This window comes from Colias philodice, chromosome 11 (genome assembly GCF_061535455.1).
Source record: "Colias philodice isolate Cphi_HAF_F1 chromosome 11, ilColPhil1 Martin Lab GWU primary, whole genome shotgun sequence".
In the NCBI taxonomy this organism is placed as follows: Eukaryota; Metazoa; Arthropoda; class Insecta; order Lepidoptera; family Pieridae; genus Colias; species Colias philodice.
This window is the reverse complement of record NC_143096.1, coordinates 2500847-2520909: the sequence shown is the minus strand read 5'-3', so window position 1 is coordinate 2520909 and position 20063 is coordinate 2500847. Positions and strand designations below refer to the sequence as shown.

The following is a 20063-nucleotide window of genomic DNA, read 5'->3' as shown; positions in this document are numbered from 1 at the left end:
TTCGAGCGCATCGTCTGTCTGGAGACGGAAGGTTAATGAACTATTTTTTCACCTTTGAAGAAAGTGTACCGCTCAAAAGGTAACTGGGTGTTTATAAACAAATGCCAGTTATAGTGCCAGTAGATCAGCGTGAGTGAAAGTCTGAATAGTCTGATTTTCAGGCTATGATTCATTTTACTGAACAACTAACCAGACTAGATCGGGCTCGTGTGCTGTTTTCGTATCACTTTCTCGAAAAGTCTGTTTTAACCATTAACTTATTATGTACATAGTAACTCAATGTACATTATTCTGATCTTTGTGTTGCTTCTCAACTTTCGGACGAAGCCATTATACTTGGAAATATTACACATTACGGAAACAATTGAGCGTCATTGTGAAATAATGTTTATTTGGAACGTCTTTCTACAATTTCATAATTAAACAAAAAATATTTTGCGAATTTTAAAATTTTCAAGAATTAATTTAGGTATAAGCGCAGAAAATATTTTACTATTTGGTACTTGGACAATGGACGTTTTCCGAAACGGATAATACGGATTAAAATATGTGTACTTAGGTGTGATCTGTCCGTTGTTTTGCATATAAATTTATATTTTTAACTAAATTATATGTATAAGCACAAGTTCCTACGATTCCATTTATAGGTACATCATTCCAACCTGCTATAAAGGAAGGAAGTTAGTTATTACCTGCGTTAGTATGACTTCATTGTTTGAGGTAATATTATTCTCAATGAAACCAATAAATTACATATCTTATTATACATTGTTTACAGGTAATATAATGCTTTGATCTAACAGACACGTTGACGATTTGAGTATTATAATAATTTATAAGGCATTATAATTTATAATCATGAGATTTAAGATTTGACCGTTTATATTGGATATTTCATTAAAAAACATTTCGGATAAACTTTACAAATTTTCACAGTTTGGTAATATTAAACTATAATAAATTACCATCTAAAATATACATAGTTCCAACAGTTAATAAGTCCTGTATTCAGCTGCAAACCGTTTTGCATGTATAATGAAACTCCGAGTATATAAGCTTTAGAGCTTTGCAGATATTTAGCAAGCACAACTTTAGATGTGGGTCGCCCAATTATTTACTATGCGGTCAGCAGTACGCAAACATTTCTGAATTATCCCGTTATACGTGAAATTGGAAAATTTGATATTAACTTTGAATGAGGTAACTTTATTCTGATGTTCATAACCTAGTTAAAAATATTTAAATTCGTAGAGCTAGAAATGTGCAGTGCATTCGTGAAGACTAAAATTCAGTTATGATGAGCTTTTTGAAAAAAATATGTACTTACAGTTTATCAACTTAAAAAAAATGATAGATGATAATTACTTATATACGTGTGAGGTATGGTTTTGTTTTCCTTTTTCTCAAGAGCAACTGCAATTACAATAGCCTATCCCGAGCTAAACTGAACTAAAATAATCAACAAAACAAAATCAATAACACGGAGCCCACAAACATCGTCCGATAAAAGATAAAAGACCTGATTTCTACACTTTACAAGCGGACCTGATTACCGAGAATCGCATCTAGTGCACCTACAAACAAAACCAGTTGGTAGGTACCAGGTAAATGGCACTAAGCACTTTTATCATTTTTTTTCCAACCCACACTCTGTTGCATTAGCCAATCAGATAAAAGCTTCAACGGGCTAATTGAAAACGCGTTGTATAGATACATTTCATAATTATGCAAATGACGTCGCAAACGTCGATACGAAAGTGCCCAAGCGCCTGTTAATAATCATATAAGCAAATTGTAAAATATATCGTAAGTGCCTTTTTAAGCTCGCAAGTGAGGGGTAATAACCAGTATAATTATTGCGCAAATTGTATGCAAAGTGCAATTAAAAGAACAGACCGGTTTGTCGCTTGTTTCTCGTATTTTTATAAATGAATGGTCTTCAAATTAAGGGAACAAAGGAAATTATAGAGAATGGTTAACAATGCAGTTCTTAGGACAAAATCTCAGAGTTTGTGGTTAAAAAGAATTGTATATTGTGTTTTGTAATACTGACATCGCTTGTAAGCAAAAAATATTAGAATAGAACGATAAAATGGACAGCGTCTGTATGGGTTTATATTTCCTTTTGTTTTGTGTACGTGGATCTATGAACATTAAAATTATAAAAATTCTATAATATGTGATCGTTGACTTTCTGGTAAGATTATAATATTATTATTATATATTCAAGGTTATGTAAAATAATTTTTTTAATATGGTTTCTGCCTCAAATTATAAAATAAGGTAGAAACCACAAGGTAAGGTTAGCTTAAAACCTACCTATAGATTTTTATGATGATAGCAACTGATCTCACTTTCGTCTTTCTCGAGTTCAAAACTCTTCTAAAAGTATGTTCTAACTTTCATAGTTTCATAAATGGTATCATTATTTTTAAAGTAAAGAAAAATTTAACTTATAATATTTATAATTTTATATATCTAGGCTTTGATATGAATTTAAAATTTAAATCAGTACCAAGTCGAATGTCATAATATAACGGCATCCACGGTCTAGTGCAGTTTACAAATGAGAACATTAAACTAGATTATAATACGTAATGAGACAGTAATCTTTATTAAAATCTGTATAAAAAGAGACTTAAACCACGTACCAACAATAACGTACAAAGTATCAACAGTTTTCATAAAATGAGATTATAAAATAATGCTCTTCCAAATAGCCCTGACACGGCGTTATTAAAATATTACGTAATTAAGCATCTGTACAAACTCTTGTATTTTCATTTTATCTCAAAATAAAAGATTAAGTAACACGCCAACTTTTTTACATATTCCCAGACATAACCCAACGCTATGCAGTATAAACTATTATGCTAAACTTTTAATATGAGAACTATCAGATTGAAGAATGCACTAAATATATACTTTATTTTCCAAGTAACATATTACACATATTATGAACACTAATGTACTACTACAACCTACTAGACTACACAATACACATACATGCACATTGCACATATTTATATCGCAATGTTTTTAAATAGGTAGAGGCTTGGTAAAGCCTACGTTGTCAAGCGTATCTCATAATATTACAACTGGGCCAACCTAGTTGAATTTTAACATATGAATTAAAATCCTATATAATCCAGCTATCATATTACATGATATACAATAGTGAACAAACATAGCATCTATAATGGCCGGTCAAATTTAAGAAGGATCCTCGAACAAAGGTGCTTTATGAGCCGTCTTCCGGTGGTCTTGTATCGCAGATATATAAGTGTAGCATTGTTGCCACGGCCTTGATGCCTTTCACTATTTTGTAACTGTCGAATTCAAAGAACATGAACATCTAGGCGGCTAATTAAATAAAACATTTGAGATTCGAACACGACGCTCTTGACTCTACATTGTTTATGGCTGAGGATGAGCTGAGCAAAACCATTTAGTTATCTGTGGCAAAACCCTGTAAATAAATGCACGCTCTTAACTCCATAAATTGAAAGCTTTGAAATTATAATAACCTATTGCTTTATAACATGAATGATTAATTAACGTTTGCATTTTGGCGTAGATAAAATAAATAGACGCTTTAAAATTTTATTGATTAAATGCGGTTTCCTGATACTGTCACGTAAGCATCTAGGATCTGTATTGCAAAACTTCCACGATTTGGTGACATTGAAGAGCAATCATAAGGCCAGCATAATTTTCTCAGAACATTTATTATATTAATATCGTGTGTAATTCAAGGATGTAGCAACAGAAGATAATTGTAAGAAATATTCTACGTATTCTGTGTATAGAACAGCGTCTTCATTTATAGTCAAAGTATTCCAAGAGCAACAATTATTTGTTGCGCAAAGGTTTATCGTAGAAAACTCCTACTTAAAGAACGTAAAGTAAGCCATAAAGGATTTTCTACATTTTAAACAATTTATTTAAAAAATAACTGCGCATTATCCTAAATGGATGGTTTAATATGTATGTAGAACAGTTATTCATAATATTATATTCATTTTTAATTCTAAACAATTATATTAATACGTAGATTTTTCTTCATACTTAAGTTATAATAATATAAATGGCGTGTATCGCCATATTTGTATTATTAAAAAACCTGAAACCGGAAAATAATAATTAATTATGCATGTGTATACATTTATTCTTTATTTTATTTAAATAAACATTATATTTGCAGATTTTTAAAAAGTAACACGTATGGTCAAATGAAGTGGAAACTCAAGAATATTAATAAAATATACATCAGTATTTATTGGGGCATTAATTATATTTATTTTATGTCTTTAGTCGCTAAGCTATAGGTGTACGAGTACCTATATATAAACCTGTAATGTATTTAATGTTAGGTTAAGATGATTAGGGAAGTAATTACTTATAGTCAAAATAATTAAAATAGATAGAAACATTACTTGCCAAGTGCTCATATAATATGTATTGGAAAATATATATTTAATCGACACTAAGAAAATAAAAATGTATCATCTAATGTCAACTATGAAATACTAGGTGAGAAAACGCTACGTATTTACGTTATTTTTTTACATAGGTACAAATGGAAATATCATTGTTGTTAGACTCGCATATACATTTGTTAATTGCTAGCTTTACAAAACTTATAGCGGTTTTGTTTTTCAAAGTATAGCAGAATCGGTACATTATTTCTGCAATGAAGGCTATATTATGTCAGAATGGCGTCAGCCTTTCCAGAGTAAATCCGCAACTTGTTTTGATACAGGCTGTCTTGAGCACAGGTCTTGAGCTGGGTGCATACTGAGCCAAACATTTGGCGATCAACAATTGCCTGTTAATTTGAAGCCTTCATATGTCTGTGTAGACCTGAAAGGGTTATATTTACAAATTCTTCATGTCATTATTCACTTACATAAAATAGATTTCACATCTGTAAGTCTGCCGAGCAAGAGAGACTCAGCTGACTCAACCTTGATCGTCGAATTTACAAATACATTATCCAGAAATACGGTAATAGACGCCATCAAGAAATTTAATAAAAGTAACCCATCGCAAAAGTTAAATAGCAGTAATTTAGGTATTAACGGTCAATCGAAACCATTGTTCACCTCCGAATATCTCACCCCAAAGGATAGACGATTGTTTTTCCTAGCAAGGGAATTTGCGAAGTCAGAGCAATATCATTTCTGTTGGATGAGTAACGATAGAGTTTTTCTCCGGAAGAAGGAAGGAGCATCTCATATTTTGGTAAAAAACGAAGACCAATTGAACCAATTAAAACTTAAGAAGTGACTAGATGTTAAGCAAAAATTAGTTATAATTTTTTTCTATTTTTCTTATAAAAAACATATAAAGATAATTGTAATTTACTCAACAATTTACATAACAGTTTACAAGAATTACAAACTTTACACGCTCAAATTAATGTACAATCTTTTACTTTATGATTTAAAAACCACTCAAAACAACATCACACATATTCCACATACACAAATATTGATTAATATTGCACGTTTTGTTTTACAAAACTTTCAACGATCGCTTACTTTGCTAAAATTTTCGAACAAAATAATATTGTTTTACGGAATGTTACAATTAATAATCTATCCAATAATATTTTTAAAACTCAATCATTTAATTTTGCGGTTCCTCAATTTAGTTAAAAATATTAAATCACAACTCTTATATATTGTAAGGCGGTTGAATTTTATAATTAAAATTACTTATATATTTCTCTTAACAGCACAATTGTTTAAATTTCACAACAAAATTCAATACCTTAAGTGATAATTTAGAATCTGATATAACTGAAAGCCTTAATATCACGTGTCAAAATGCAAATACATACTCTGAATGTCCCTATCTAATTGAATATCATGCTACTCAAGGAATATCGGTACTATGCGCTAATATCAGGAGTATTAACTGCAACTTTGACTATCTTGTATCAAGTCTTTCAACTATGAACATGACAATTGATATCATTGTCCTAACCGAAACCTGGACAGATGCAAACAGTTCTCCCCCCCTGCTTCAATCATATAATATGTTTCATACAAAAAAATCATTCAATCAAAATGACGGCATTGTTGCATATGTAAAGGAAAACCTAGTATGTACTTATACTGAACCTCTTTTCCAGGATGGAAACTGTCTGATTTTATATATTAATAACTCATATAGTATTATTTGTTGTTATAGACCTCCTAGCTTCGTTAATCCATCTAACTTTCTTAATTCGCTCGTATGTATACTGGAGCAAACAAAAACAAAAAATATTATTCTTACGGGTGACATAAATCTTGATATTATCCAGAATAGTATCACGCCACACGTTAACGAATATTTAAATATAATAGCTGCACACGGACTAAAAGTAGGCATTAATCGTCCTACACGGCTGCTAGCCTGTTTGGATCATTTTATGATAAAGTCCACAAAAACATGCCGTACCGTCATTCTTCCTGAAATATCCGACCATAAACCTATATTGCTTTACGTTCAAGATCTCGAATCATATAATAATAATGTCATTCCTTCTTCAAAAATAAACATACGCCTGCTTAAGGAAGCCCTTAACCAAAAGAACTGGTTGCATTCTAACTTTTTTGAACTAACTGATCCTGATGTTGCTGCATCCATATTAATAAGTTGCTTACAAAAAGCAATTAATACTAGTTCTACAGTTAAACATATCCCTAAACGAAAGCAGATACTAAAACCATGGATAACCTCGGGAATTCTTAGATCAATTCGGAAAAGGGACGTACTACACAAAAAATCTAACAAGACACCGAACGATATAGTACTCAGAAACCGCTATACAAAGTACAGAAATACATGCAATAACATTATTAAATCACAGAAAGAACTCTATTTCCAAAATAAATTTAAACTTCACGCAAAAAATATCAAAGGTACATGGGAAACTATTAAAGAATTATGTAATCTAAAACGATGTAACAATTCAGCTATTGACCTGTTGAATTTAAAAAATACGCACACTGAATCATTAGACTCCGTTAATGAATATTTCACGAATGTGGGATCAAATTTGGCTAACAATATCTTAACTACAATCAATAAAACTGTTGCGGATCTCTCTACTAAAGCTATACATTTTAATGGACCGATTAATTCCATGGCTTTAATCCCCACTGACGCTAAAGAAATTGCTAATATAATTGTCTCAATGAAGAAAAGTGCTTCGGCAGGCCTGGACGGTATAAGCTCATCTGTGTTATATAACCATGTTGATATTCTTTCTGAACCTATTAGCTACCTTTGTAATTTAAGCATAAGCACGGGCCAATTCCCCAAAATTTTAAAGAAAGCAGTTGTTGTTCCGATATATAAATCAGGAGAAAAGACCCTACCATGTAATTACCGGCCAATTTCCCTTTTATCTAGTATCTCTAAGATACTAGAAAAAGTGGTTTCAACTCGATTGATAAAATTTCTAGATGCTAATAACATTATTTCTAAAAATCAGTTTGGATTTCGTAGTAAACTCTCGACCCAAGACGCTATCCTCAAACTCACTCACTGTATCACTCATCACCTGGACCGAGGCAATAAATGTTTAGGTATTTTCCTTGACCTTCAAAAGGCATTTGATACAGTGAGCATACCTATTCTTTTGTGTAAACTCCAGAACATAGGAGTGCGTGGCAATGTCCTAAAGTGGTTTCAGGATTATCTAAGTGATAGAGTCCAATGTGTCAAAGTAGAGGGATCGATGAGTAATCATTCTACATGTTCCTATGGTACTCCGCAAGGTAGTACTATAGCTCCTATCCTGTTTTTGATTTATATCAATCCCTTATGTGAGTTAAAAATAAATAACGCAGAAATTGTTACTTTCGCGGATGATACTGTCATCTTGTTCTATGATAAAGATTGGCTCAAGCTCAGACAGATTGTAGAGAGAGGGCTCGCTTCCGTGACAACATGGCTTGAGGATAATTTACTATCTTTAAATACTAAAAAAACGACTTACATCTGCTTTTCTAAGAGTAAAACTCTCTCTCCTTCACCTGATTTTGAAATAAAAATTCATACCTTCCCATGCAATAGGATTCCCAGACTGCAGACAACTTGCAATTGCGAGAAACTACTTCGAGTCGAGCACACCAAATACTTAGGTATACAGGTAGACAGTCACTTAAAATGGGATGTTCAGGCCTCTTATTTAGTAACGCGGTTACGAAGGATGATCTATATATTTAAAAATCTAAGAGCAGTAGTAAATAAAAATACCGTTTTACTAACATACAAGGCACTAATAGAAAGCCTCTTAAACTATTGCATATGTGCATGGGGAGGCATGGCTAAGTCCCACCTTATTCATGTCGAACGAGTTCAGAGGGCAATTATTAAAGTAGCGCTAAAATTACCATTCAGATATCCCACTACAAATCTATTTAAGGAATCAAACTTATTAAGCGTACGGAAAATATATTTAAAGGAAATCCTACGACGATACCATACACAGACAGTACCAGCCTTACAGATTGTTAATAAAAGAAGAGACCGATTCCCTATGCCGCGTACTAATAGTAGGTTTGCTAAAAGATTTTTTCATTTTGCTGCCCCTAAGTTTTACAATATTATAAGTAGGACCCAAAAAGTTAGGACTTTAAATAACAGTTTATTTAAAAAAGCGGTCATTAAATGGCTTGAAAATTATGATTATGATGAAATAGAGCAGCTCATAAATAATGGATAGATGTCAATAATATAACATACACAAACACACAACACTCACATGCACAAGCACACACATTCACAAACACACACACACACACACACTAACAAAATCACGCACTATACTTGTAAAAAGCTTGTAAACGCACAACTGTATATTTATATGTTTTTTTTTACTTTCTCTGTTTTTTAAATGTAATCTTTTTGTTGTACTGAACATGTTCTCTGGGAAGGAACTGTCTTCCTTAACACAGGATTTTCCTAGCTAGGAAGACAGAGCCACACTGTAATTGTACTGTATTAATTTTGTACTCAATAAAGATATTTTTATTTTATTTTTTATTTTTTTTATTTTATCTACGGAGATTGGAAACTAACTAAATTCTAGAATGTGATAAATGAATTGGAAACCAAATTATCGAAATAACCTTTCATTATTTCAATCATGCAAAGACTTTTTAACAATATTTAAGTATTTTAAAACCATAATATATAAAACTACTTAAAACACCCTGTGTCCACACAGCTTTATAATTAAGAAGTCGTTTCAGTCAGTTACCTTTTTTGTGGCGAGCGCAAAACAAAATCTGTCGGCTTGCAATACAACATTTATTATTCAGACATTTAAAAACCATTTGCCAGCTAATTATATAATTATGAATTAATATTTTTTTTCCTTGCAGGATAGTCTTCTTAAAGGATTGGCTGAAGATTGAAACTTGTAAGTATCTATTAATAATTTTTGTTTAAAACTGGATTAAAAAAGAGATCAAAAACTGGTTTGAAAAATCTGTTAACGATTAATCCTAAAAAGAAGTTCCTACCTATTGTGATTTTTTTGATTCAGTTACATACATAATATGATAATAGTAGGTATAATATTCAGTCATGTTCTATGATTTCATCAACATTAAAATTAAAAAAAAAAACCTTAACTAGATAAGAATGTCATGTTTGTTTTGTTTTAATTTAACGTGGAATTGTGTAGTCCATCATAACGTTGTCCTAGATATCTTAACAAATATTATTATTTTAGAATTAAATATATGAATAAATCAGACGTGTTATAAAACATTATGCTTGATTTTTATTAACATAACAAGATTTTACACATTTGCTGCTCTACAAGTTCGGCATTTCAAGCCCGCAAATAATGTATTAATATGTGAAAAAGAAATAAAAATGAACATAGTACTATTATTATAAATTTATACTCTAACGCGACTTATTAGGTATGCTCATAAGAGTAAGCTAAGCAAATAAGAAACGAAACAAAGCAAGGACGACACAAACATAATATTTAACCAAAATATTTCCTCCATTGATCGTAATAAGAGATACTCCAAGTGTCCAAAAATCCTTACATAACCCACATAATTATGATAGAACAATGATTAAGAAACGAATACAAAAATCTTACTAATTAATTATTATAACGAGGGTTATCTAACATCAGCATTGTGCATGAACCTTGCTGGTTGCTTGCACAAGGCTTGTCGTTTGGTAGCAACCGTAGCTGCCTTTGACATAAACATAACCAAAATAGGAGATGAGGCCAGTTTAACAAAACATATCAATGCAAATTTCATAAGAACGTGTGCAAAATTTGTATTATACTATTGAACTTATTGGTTTTTCTTTCGCCTGTCTAAATGGGAATGGATTTTGTAAGGATTGTTCTGTATGTTTTTGAGACATAATATATGGATATTTTATATATTTTTTCTGCCGTATCTTAAGGCTTCGCTGATTTAAGGCTAACCTAATATTAGAATTGTTTTGTTTTTAGAAATGAATTGTCTACAATTATGAAGTTGCTGGAAGTTTATGCAAACGACTGACTAAGACAAAATAATAATATTTTTATGCTCAGAATGACCATGTGATGAATTTAAGATATACGAACGTCGTAATAAGAGAATTTTCTTCACAGTAAAATATACTGTGATGTGTACAGCCGAATAGCCGCGTTATATGTAGATATATTATATTGGTCCCAAAAAGCTATGTATGAATAGAAATAATGAGCGAGTTCACTGCAAGTCAATCGGTTCTCGTCTCGTTAGGTATTATTTAGCAATACTTGTATCACAAACCGGTTGCCCAAAGGTCATAATCCGAGATTCAACTTCGCAGATTATCTGCTTCCTTGAAAATAAACACCAGAAACAACAAATATTAAGTAACTTTTTAATAACGTTTCGTACGGCCAAGTTTTAACTTTTAATCCTTTATGAAAAGGAAAAATTTAATTAATGAGCATTATCTCTTCAATGAAAATAAAAAAGAAGCAGTATATGATTTCAATAATTCTGGTATCTAACACGTAACTGCGCCTTCGATGCTATATTTTATCTTTACTTATTGCAGTTTTATTAACTTTTATTTCAAAATGTAAAAAAAAAATACATATATAATGTACATGTAGGCTTTGTTGAATTTTGCGCTATTCATGTATTGTTGAATTATCCTACTTAATAATATATCTATACACGTAATACAATACAGTCACTGCATATTAGCCCGCTATAAGTTTGTGCATTGCACAATACTCCAACTATTCAATTTTGCCTAAGGCTTTCCAACCAATTATAAGCCTACGCCTTACCCCGCGGGGACACGATCCTTGCCAAATTTCATTGAAATCGATTTTGAAGTTTGCCGTAATAATGTTACACTATTTAAATTTCAATTTTCGATATTAAATTTAATAAGAGTTTTGTGGGATAACATTGTCCTACACTCTACCATAGACTGTACTTTAACATAAAAATAGCGGGCGGCTGTTGTTGGTAACTAGAAAACTGAAGAGTTTGTTTGTTTGTTTGTTTGAACGCGCTAATCTCAGGAACAATTGGTCTGATTTGAAAAATTATTTCGGTGCCAGATAGCCCATTCATTAAGAAAGGCTATAGGCTAAATATCATTACGCTAAGACCAACAGGAGCGGAGCCACGCGGATGAAACCGCGGAGCGCAGCTAGTAATAGTAATATAGAATCCAAAGACACTTTTTGGTTAATGTTATTGATCTAATTTGTATATCCCTTCGGTACTATTAAATTAATTAAACCTTTACATAAACATCACAACAAAGGTTGCTATTCAAATCACGACAACAATAATCGTCGTCCTTGGCTCTACGGACAATTAAGTTCAAAATATTTGGACGACATCTCCAAAAAGCATGTAATTGTTTCAAGGTGTTTCCGTTATTGACCTACAGTTAAATGTTAATGGTTTTAACCATAGATTTAACTTTCTGTGTACAATGGCTTATATAATATCCCATAAAGCACCGAGGTCGTGTTTTTAGTAAATTTATAAATATTGCTGTGAGGATTTTTAACGTCATCTTGTCAGTAGGTACAAAATCAACAAATATTCTTGCCAGAACCTTCGCTATATTATCGATTTTTAATTTATAGTAATGTTTAGGTACTCAAGTGTGATAAAAGTTTAATTAGAGCAACAATGTTTTTAATCTAAGTTACGAAGCCACAACTTAATTAAGTTTTTGAAAGATTTCAAAAGCAGTGTAGAATCGGAACGAACGTGGTCCAATAAAAACGTAATAGTAAAGAAAAATCCCAATTCTGAAAGTAAGTCTGTCCGTCTGTCACTGTCGCTTTCAAGACAAAAAGCTTGATCGTTTGACATTACTCCAAAGTTAACGAGAACTTTGCAAGTTAGAGACTTGCATTTTATATTACCTTTATAAGCATAATATTGAAATATAGGATGTACCTAGTAAAAAATAAATGTCATTTTTGATGATTCACTATACCTAGTACGTATTACAGAGCTTTAGGGAAACTTTCCAGTCGAAAACATTGAATAAATCATTCGGTTCAAGTACTAAGGACGTTCAGTTGCATTGAATTGATCACGACGCGCCTTGACATGCGTCCGTGTTCTCACGGCTCTGAACGAAATAACCATGTCCAGTGTCCTGGAGTAACTTCAAACCTCCTTGGTTGAAGAAGAAGTAACTTCTGGAATAAAAAAAAACAATTTTGTTGCTGTACTTGCACTGTATCTATAATATCAGTGTATATACTTAAAGATAAAGTTATGTAATGATAACATTTACATATGAGTGATTTTATATGAGTAATTATTTTACAATCAATAACACGTCAAAATAATTTTCACTGTAACGCTCAGTTCATTGAAAAGTAGCAATATTTGCGAGAACGAACATAACAGAAATATGGTAGAGAAAATTAAAAGCTTTTGTTGTTATACCCACAATTACGCTGAAAGGTAACGATCGGAATATTTTGTGTATTTTTATCCTAATTTCCAAACCTGATGTAGCCACAACGGGTAGCTAGAAAAAAATATAATCCGTCATTCGTGCGATCGCCTATCTTTTATTAAAAGTTTAAATTGGTCTCGTTATTGTTAATTCACCTTTTACCACCAGTATTAAACACGATATCAGAGATATAAGAAACAATACAATAGCGTTTAGACTTGCGCCCAATTTATCAATTTTCATCTAAGTAGCTTTCTAACCGAACAAAAGTTAATAAAAAGATCGTACTTATCTTGAAATCGCAGACTGAAAAGGAATTGTTAGTTTGTTGTCTATGGAACACGGTAGAGATTTTATAATAGGATTTATAGTATAGACTAGTAGACTATTATTATGACTTTTACAATACTATTAGGTACAAGATTTTTGTACATTTTAGGCAAAAGCTACAAATTATCAAAATATATGCTGTATAAATAAGCTACATTTTAATAAGCATCCTTGACTGTTCAATATTTAACCTCGATAATCGGTAATTTGCTACGAATTTAATGTCTAAAACATTTTCAGTCGCAAAGGGCTTTGCCCGCGGGTTGTTCTCATTTTCTCGATATATCAACCACATGCTAACAGTCAAATTAAACTGTCATATATCAACTACTGTTCTTAATTAGAGACAAGTGACGGATACATTTAAATTATAATTTTCAGTTTAATATCGTTTGAAAGGAAATAAATCGCGGAAGCTATCAACACTTGAGATTACTTCCGGAAATATTAAAGTGTAATAATTAAGAAGTAAATCTTCAAAAATAAGTAAAAATGAAAAATAATAATACCTATGTCAGGTTTTATTGTTGTAAATAAAGATTCAAATTGAGATATGAATAAAAACGATGATTCAGTTATTTGCAGGAAAACGCGAATTACCTTGTATCTCAATTTGCTATCACAGCAATAACATCTAAAGAAGAGTCAAATATAACCTAATTTATAAAAGGTCTTTGAAGGTAAATGGTATAGGAAAACCCTTGTAAAATAAAAGATGATGCTTTAAAAACTAAGTAATTATACCAAAGATTTGTTACATTGTATTAAAAGTTTAGTTCTATAATATTTAGTAGATATTTATTTATGTAAAATCTATCAGAAATGTTAAACATTCGTTCTAAAATATCTGTAGATAATCTTTTGGGCACATGTTAATTGTATATTATGTAGGATTCATTCAATAACAACTATTATTTGATAAAATAATTATGACTTTGTTTAGTGCACTGCCTACGCAACTGTCAATTATCTTATAATCTTACAGACAGATGGCACAGATTAAAAATATAATCGCAGGCTACACACAACGGTATTTTATAATTTGTATATTCATAGTATTGTAACTAAGACACTGTTGTTGCAAATAATTAAAAAAGGTAATGAATTTTCCTAATTTATCTAATTATTGATTTCGATGGTTGTTCTCTACATATTTTTTTATTTTTTTTTATTTCTGAAATAATATTTTTTTATGAGAATACAGTTGATACCTTCATATTTATAACGCAAATTTTGTGATAATACAGTAATAAAATAACAAATTATAAATAATTAAATGTTGCATATTAATTGAGACAATTCTAAAACTACCTTAAATTTAAAAATATACGAGTTCAAAGATACAAATCATTAAAACCGAACCAGTTCTAAATATGGTTAACAAAAGTAGCTTATCATTCATTATTCCTTGTAAATGTCACGAAATCTGTTTCCAACTGTTGCTCCAAGATTACGACAAAATGCTTCCGCCATCTTAGAACTAAAGCCTTTTAAAAATACTCAATTTTATACCTTATCGAAAAGCATTAAAGTATTTTTTACAATTTTTTATTATTGTCGTGACATCAGCTTATCGAAATAAGTAAAAGGCTTTGAATTTCTTTACTTTTGTGAAGAAATCTTATCGTTTTTTTTTCGAAATGTATAGTTAAACGACAAGATAAAACTATGTATATGTACAAAAAAATAACCCCACAAAAAATAATGCTTAAAAACTTAAACTTAAACATTTGTTTTTCCTAGTAAATTTCCGAGTTTTATTTACCTTAGGGGCTGACTCCACGAGCGAGAGAATCGCGGCGATATTATCGTCGTGCCACGTATTTCTATACACTCTCTATGGAACCGTCTCCACACGGCGATATTATCGCCGCGATGCGACGAGTGGCAATGAGCGTGCGAAACGTCATTACATCGTCGCTAGCCCGCCGCGACTAGCAGCGGGCGCGCTGTCAAACGCAGCGTCATTTCAGCGTTGCCTCTGGTCTTCTCAGTTCTCTTCAAGGAAACGTGGCGATACCGTTACGACTCGCGACGATACGCGGCGGAATTATCGCTCGTTCGTGGAGATTATCCGACGATATAAGCGCGGACTCGTCGCGATTCTCTCGCTCGTGGAGTCAGCGCCTTAGATGAAGTACTTATATGTAAATATAAAAATAATTAATAACCTTTATCACCATAGTCCATAACAAATAATATCAATGCGTATAATAACTGACAAGATTAATAAACGTTTCATTTATAGACCGGGAGATACTGACACAAAATTTCGAGTCATTTGTAACAGGATGGCGGTTCTACAGGGGTCTTAGTACGCAATGACAAAAAGAAAAATGATGGTGTGAACGCTGGTACCAGTGGGTTAGTCGCGTGGGCGTTAGTCGAACTCGTCGGAAAAATAGCGAAAGTCAAACGATTTGTAACACAAAAATTTTAGAATTTACCGATAGCCCATAAAAAAGAAGTAGGCGGTAGTGTCATGCCATACTTTTCCGGTATGACTTACAGCCCGCCATACCGACGCGAATGTGTTGATTTAAAAAAAACAATTATTCAACCATTTGTACCAAGCTAACTTTTGCACAGGTAACCATCGTCGTGCAGCCATTTACAAAAATCGCCATGCCATACTTTTCGGACGATTCCAAATGGTCGCCATACCGCCGAAAATCTGCAAAAATTTTTTATTTCGCCTATCTTTTTGTACCAGTATTGCATTTGGCTTTTTGGAGAGTATTTGATAAAATGTGACCATTATTATATTTGCCATACTTCTAGTAGGGGGAAAAAGTGCTGTCATACTTGAAAAATAAATTTATTATTAATTTATATAAGTGAAGATTTCCAACACCTAGATCTTTGAAATTTTGTATTTATATTCGTTGATCCTCAAACTTACAGGAATAATAAGTGCCATACTGTTACAAATCGTTTGACTTTCGCTATTTTCCGACGAGTTCGACTAACGCCCACGCGACTAAGCCGCCGGTACCAGCGTTCACACCATCATTTTTCTTTTTGTCATTGCGTACTAAGAACCCTGTAGAACCCCCATCCTGTTACAAATGACTCGAAATTTTGTGTCAGTATCTCCCGGTCTATTATATTGTATTTTGATATCTACCAATTTCTATAAACGTGACTTCAATTCTCGTTAAACATAGAACAAATTATTATGGTGGTAATAAAAATTGTGTTGTTTATGATAAGTCTTAAATCCTTCACAATTACCTAAAAAAGATTAGGAGCACAGGTATTTTCCTTTCTATAAATGAATAAGTAAAGAAGCTGTCACCGTGATTCATACAACATGCAGGCAACATTACAAATTCATTACATGTGTGTTTAATAGACGTGCGATTTTGAAGGATACCAAGCAAAAACATTATTTGCGGTGCACGTGTAACCCAAAACTGACATGTGGTGAAATTAATAGCACTGCTCTAATTGCTAAGGAATTCGTATGTGTAATGACGTCACAGTTTGCTGAATAATAGGCAAGGTTTATAGTTTTCGTAACAATAAACGAACCTTTTGGATCACTCTTTTCATATGTTGTATGATAGGATCAAGAGACATTGTCTATCAAAGATATACTTACTAGCGGTCCGCCCCGGCTTCGCCCGTGGTACATATTTCGCAATAAAAAGTATGTAAAAAGTATGTAAGTTAGCCTATGTTCTTACTTCTTTCTCAGGGTCTAAAGATTATCTGTGCCAAATTTCATCAAAATCGGTCCAGTAGTTTATGCGTGAAAACCATACATACAAACCTTTCCTCTTTATAATATTAGTATAGATTTAAGGAAAGTTCTTTTGTAACAAGAGTACAAGATGTAATTAGCGCAGATTGAATAGTTATGGTACTTTATTTCTAGGACTATTTATAGTTAGTCCGCTAGTATTTCAGTTTCGCAGACTCACATGCTTCGCATCTCACGTCGCCCTTTATAAATACACCACCATAAAGCAGTTTATTGTTCCAGCGTTTCTAACCTCATCGACTTTATCTCTTCACTTTTTGTTGACATAAATGAGTTATTAACGATCACGTGCAAACAATTTCATTACCAACATTTACAAGTATTCTTAACGAGAAAATTCCGAACACTTTCACTGCTTGATAGTGTTTTTTCCCCCATTCTCGAGCGAGCGCCTAATGCTATTATCAGTCATCTGACACAGTGTTTAGTTATTTTCTACCAATTACCGCGTTTCGTTTGACTCTGTTGCGATTTTGTGCAACGCTTTGTTCCCTTTCTCTTTTGACACTGTCGTAATAGCTTTTAAGCTTCACTTACAATTAGACAGAGCACGAATAAACGTCTCGGCTAAATAAAGGACTTCAAACTCACAATAGACGATACTTATTTAGAACATCAAAACCATTTCATGTTTGCAAAGTTTTCGAGAAGTTTGATAAGAAACAATAAGTCGCATGAAACGAACATTACGATTGTTCTAGAGATTAAATAAAGATTAGCATAATGAAAGAAAATTGCGCTTATCTCGTAGTGATAAGAAAAATTCCAGTAATTAAAAATGTTAGTTGCATTTTGAAGGTTATGCTCTGTGCATGCTTTGCATGCTTCAGCTAGATTTATTCTCGGGTGCAAATAACGATTTAAAAATGTCATTCGTGTTCACACTTCACACTTAAATATAAAACACACCGAAACTTGGAAGTGAGAGGTTGCCATGTTAATATCAAAATGTACACCATGACTGTTGATAATTGAAATCTGCAAATCATCAGCATTAAGTAGAAAAGTATGAAAAACGATGAACAACATGAGACTCCGTAATTAAATGTTATTAGATGTTTAGTTTCTAATTGTATTGCGTTTTACATAAAATGAAATCATGAATTGTATTTATATAGTATGTTGTAATATGAACTCAATTGTCATGTTCATAAATTAAAACAAATAAATCCAATTTTTATAAAATGTAGAGCATTATTACGTAAATTCTTCATTGTCATTCTAGTAGTTTTCGCGCCAGGAGAAACTTTTACGGATTTTCTATATTTACAATACTCATAATACTATCTTTCGTATATTTTACAAGAAATTAGTTATACGTAATACTTCCTTTGTATGACTGGACGGTTGGTGCGTTACGTGCCTCAAATAAATTACAAATCAATGATCAAAGGGGAAATCATTTACAGTCATGTTATCGCCTTCTTCCGACGAAATAATTGAAGACGTAATATACAAGAGAGGTTGTTTTGGCAGTTTGGCAATTAAAAATAAGAATAAATTACATAAGAAGAGAAATTCCTTTCATTGAAAGTTTGTTTAACAACTCATATTTGAGCGCAAATTCTATCATTACAATCAACTTTAACAATTACCTAAGTAATTGCTAGTCGAACCTACTATCTCTTGAACATTAAAATTATAAATACTTTGAATTAATCCTAGATTTGTTACTAAATATAGGTACCTATAGTTGAAATTTGAAAGTGAGAAACTAGATCCAGAGAGATAAACGTATAAAGGTTAGGCTTCGTTGAAAGTCTACAACTTCACCTACGCTATAACTAAGTACCAGATGGGCACTGCCTATCCATTCACTTTCATATAATGAATTACCTCTCATAGTATATTCCTATTAACTGAGCGTGTTTATAATTCGCCGACGATAACGATTTACCAGCGGCCCGCTAATGGCCATAAGCTTATTACTTATGCCTGATGTAACACAAATGGTGTGTAGGAATTTGAAGTATGAACCATGTGTTTGAACCCCGTTAATACAAAGATACACAATTTTCTCGTAAATATACAAGAACATTTCATATCAAGACCTATCGCTTATAAACTTTCGATAACACTTAACAAAATCAAAATTTTTCAATAGGGATTTGGGGTACTCTGGAATCAGGAAAAGCAATGGAAAATAGGCAGATATATTCCTAAAGTTTCGGTTGCAGGTGCTTAAGAGAAGATCTCAATATGGCAAAGTTTGAAAGATTTCGCGAAGTTTTATAAATCGAAAGCCGATGGAGCGATAGGTACAGATACGGTTTTGTTAAATTTTCTCATCTTAGCCTTCTTCATTCTTTTCAATGTGATTATAGGTGATTTTATTTAATGAATTTCGCGATCAGCCATATGTTCAACGATGCGTTATGAACTTTATTTTTCTTCTTTTTAAAGGAATGTCATATTTTGTAATAACTTGTGAGTGAATCGCTTAAAGAAATGCTCCAGTACAAGTTCAGTAGCAGCATACCAGACTAGATCCTGTTTTCCCACTTTAGTATAAAATCACTTTATAGTTAGGTACCTACATGTAATTAAAACGTTGTTATTTTCCACTTTTCTACATCTACACAAAATTAAGTAAATTATGGACAAAAAAATGTTAGTTAACTATAACAGTTAGTTTATTTTAAATACGTAATAAGGAATTTTAAGTAGTTTTATCAGATGTTCTGTCGCAAATCGTGACCATTTCTATAAATATATAAATACTTCGACAAAGAATACAGTGTATCTGCCATCTAGATATAAGCGAGAACTTGCTATGTTAATAGCATATAATATTAACCAGTCTGGTACATGTTCGGTATCAGACCCTGGATCTACTATAATTTTATGTAGTAGTAATTATATACACCAACCTAGTGTTGACAGAAAATCTAGCCCTAAGCTAGATTTAAACTAGTATATAAGACAACAGCTAAGCAGACCTTTTCTATTGTACATCAAAACATTCAAGGCTTGGCTAGCAAATTATTAGAAATAGAATTGTTTT

The 20063-nt window shown here is 32.1% G+C and overlaps 1 protein-coding gene across 2 annotated transcripts in view; it reads left to right on the top strand.

The window, feature by feature from the left end:
- The window catches only part of LOC149484394 (uncharacterized), a 50474-nt gene that overhangs the window by 9892 nt on the left and 20519 nt on the right, over positions 1–20063 (top strand). Inside the window, exon 2 of one of the 2 annotated variants that reach the window (XM_089700523.1) lies at positions 9387–9424. The exons of the other annotated variant lie outside the window; for it this stretch is intronic. The gene's annotated coding sequence lies outside the window, so the exon portion shown is untranslated. The remainder of the gene's footprint in view (positions 1–9386; positions 9425–20063) is intronic. 2 annotated transcript variants of the gene reach the window in all.